Source organism: Polyodon spathula, chromosome 2, assembly GCF_017654505.1.
Source record: "Polyodon spathula isolate WHYD16114869_AA chromosome 2, ASM1765450v1, whole genome shotgun sequence".
Lineage (NCBI taxonomy): Eukaryota > Metazoa > Chordata > Actinopteri > Acipenseriformes > Polyodontidae > Polyodon > Polyodon spathula.
In genome coordinates, this window is record NC_054535.1 from 62,660,397 (window position 1) to 62,663,911 (window position 3,515).

The following is a 3,515-nucleotide window of genomic DNA, read 5'->3' on the forward strand; positions in this document are numbered from 1 at the left end:
ACTGTGTGTGTGGCTTAGGGTGTTTTCGATCATCTGAACAATGTACAGTGCAGTTAAAATCACTGGCTAAAAACAAGACTTCCTCACTTCCACAACCGTTCAGAACTGTATCTAAAATCTGAAAGAAAGCAATCCGTTCTCTGCCCTCATTTGGTGCGTAAACGTTAATAAAGACAAGCAAGATTTCACCGACTTTCGCTTGCACTTTGAGTAACCGCCCTTTCAGTACCTCAGTGACATCATAAGAGACTGGTTTAAAGTCTTTTGAAAAAAGGACTGCCACCCCTGCACTCACACTAGATCCGTGACTAAAAAATGTCTCCACCTTCCAATCCCTGGCCCAGTCTATTTGATTCTTAGAATCAGTGTGTGTCTCTTGCAACAAAATTACTTTCAAATCTTTTTGCTCCAGATACTCAAACAACACAGCTCTCTTTAAATCATCCCTACACCCGTTTATATTTAGTGACCCAATCTTAAGAGAGCTCATGTTAGGGAGAGATAGAAAAATACAAACAAGAAAGAAGGAAAGAAACCACTTATCCATGAGAGAAAACTGAAAGAAACGGTCAACTATTCTAAGCAGTTTTAAACTGCTTATTAACCTTTGCAATTAGGTTCTTTAGATGCCAGTGCTCCTGTTCAGAAACACCAGAGCCTGAACCTTTCTGTAACAAAAAACGTGCTGACAGTACAATCATTTTAATATTAGGAAAATGGTCTTCAACTCTGACCCCCCTCCTACCTTTAATAAATTCTAAAAACGTTTTAATACTACCCACGCTGTAACCAGCCTCAGTGCAAGGGGGTTCTGCCATCAGAGAACAATCAGTCTGACTCCCCTCCTCCTCACTGTCAAACTCTGAGCTCTCCTGTGGATCCTTACAGGCAATACTAACACTCCACGGTGTGCTCTCGCAACTTTTTTCAGGTTTTTCAGGTTTTCAGGTTTTCAGCTATCGGTATACTTGAACCATCATCCGTGTAATTTGCTTTTTTCTTAGTGACGACATCTGCAGTCACTTTTCTCTGCCTCTTTTTTTCTCGGGACTTTAAAATGAAACGCCCCACCTTCTCGCTTCCTGCTCCTCATTAAGCTCCATTCTCAGACCCTTATCGTCTCTCTCAGTCAGTTCGTCTTTCTCTACCTGAGTCTCCATTTCTGGCTCAGCAGAGACACCTGCTTTCTCAATCTGATCGCTCCTTTTCTGTTCCACACTGACGCTTGCTGCAGCAGCTGCTGCCAGTGTGGAAGTCTCACCAGTATTAGTGTCATTAAGCCCACTGCCCGATTTTTCAACCCCAGCCGACTCACTCACACTCTCCTCAGCATTGCTGTCCTGATTCAGGCTCCCGTTAGCCTATACTGTGTCCTGCGCCTTACTACCCTTTTTAGCCGGGGTTTCAGAAACCACGGAAGCGCTCTCAGCTCCACGTGTCTCCGGCTGCCCAGTTTCCTCTCTCTCCCCTTGCTCACCCTCATTCTCCTCGCCCGCATTACCTCCTTTCTCAGGACAGTTCTTAACAATGTGTCCCTCCTTTTTACAGTGAAAACATCGCATTTCATCAGTACTGGCAAAAATGACATATTCAATATCATCTGCCTTGAATTTAAGTGCAACGTTCAGTTCCTGATTCACGCCATTAAAAATCACATTGACATGTCTTCGGAACGACACTATATGCTTTAGCTACGGGGATTTACAGCCAATTGGTATTCTCTTGGGGCTGGATACAATTTTACCATACCGGGAAAGCGCACGCTCAATTAAATCATTTTTTAGAAACGGAGGGACATTCGAAAGAATGACTCTTCAGGACGGTACAGACAGCGATGTAACCACAACAAAAGTTTCGTTTACAACAATGCCTTTTTCAACAGCCTTTGCAACAAGACTAGTATCACATAAAAAAGCAACAACTGCTCTGTTCATTCGAGATGCAGACACGATATGCTCACACCCAACCACATTACCTAAAGCTAACATACACTGTTCCAAAGAGGTAAACCCCTCCGTCACCATTTTTACCCCATGACGGCGGCTTAGCTTTTGAAACACAAAGTTTGGGGGAGATTCCCTCCCCTTTGAATTGGCCATACTGGCCTATTAAGCTGACAAAAAGTCAGCTTATTTGTTGACAAACACCTCAGAAAACAAAACCCAATGTAACACCTATAAGAAAAAGTAAATAACCATAAAGTAAAAAGGAAATAAACAAACGTTCACCTATTCACTCTACACACCTCTCGCTCTCCCACAGCAGTACACACTCACTCCTCACTCTCCCAGCATGCACCACTAGATACATAGATAGATAGATAGATAGATAGATAGATAGATAGATAGATAGATAGATAGATAGATAGATAGATAGACATTGAGCTGTTGTCTTCCCCCAGGTCTTATTTATTTACATTACTGTGGCAAAGTGGTTTGCAGTGAGCAGGTGTAGTGATGCAATTGCAATGCAGTAGAATAATGACTCAACTCAGTTCCACCGTGAAGGGAAGCTTTTATTAGTCCTTTAAATAATAACACTGGCAATGCACACCAATGTGTAATGCCCAGTCAAAAACCCACTGAGTTCAGTCCCAAAATAACAAACAATAACAATATACATACATTACAGACAAGACAGTTAATCCAGTGAGTTCTCTTTATGTAAATTAACAAAAGAGTTAATCCAACAGTTCTCTTTGTGTAACTGGTGCAATACAAAGTATTGGTGAACAATGGTGCAGTGTAGTCTGGGTTTGGTGCTGGTTTTTCGTGACAGCTCCCTGATAGTTTAGCCTTCTAATAATAAAGTACTATTAGTACTACAAACAAAACAAAACAAAACACTCCCAGTTCTTTTAAATTTGTTCAGCAGTCCTTTCATAACCATAACAAAGGAACAGACCCCTTCACCACATCCCCTGATATACCTTCAGTCATGCCCCCTTTGGGAGCAAGTGCAATCGTTTTTCCTCTAATCTGCGGTTGCCACTTCACCAACCGCATTAAGGCGATGACTTCTGGTATTGTGACTCTGCTCGCTTTCCCAACTTCCAACTTTCCCTGGGACTGGTATTCCCTAAAGCCAACCCATCCGGTCCGCGGCACACTGTTACTGTTGTACCGTGCCCTCATAGGTCACAAGGGAGATTTATGACTTGGATACACTTTCTCTCTGTCACAGTCACTAAATACAATAAGCAGTTTTGATATTTTAGGTATTCAAACCCAATACAGGTTGATGATTGAAAGGTACTTCACAGTCGTATGTGAGCAGTGCTACACAAATAAATAAAATCCGTTATTTTATAATGAACTGTTGTTGTATTGGTGCCCCCCACCCACAAAAAAACAAAAAATAAAAAACAGACATTGTTTCTGTATGATCAGAATTGATAGTTTGTATGGGATTTTTGTTTTTGTTTGTTTTTGTAAACTGTTCAGCTACTTATAAGCGGTGTTTTAATTAATCTGTCATTCTCTGTTCATTAAATCAATAAAGAAAATAACTGCATT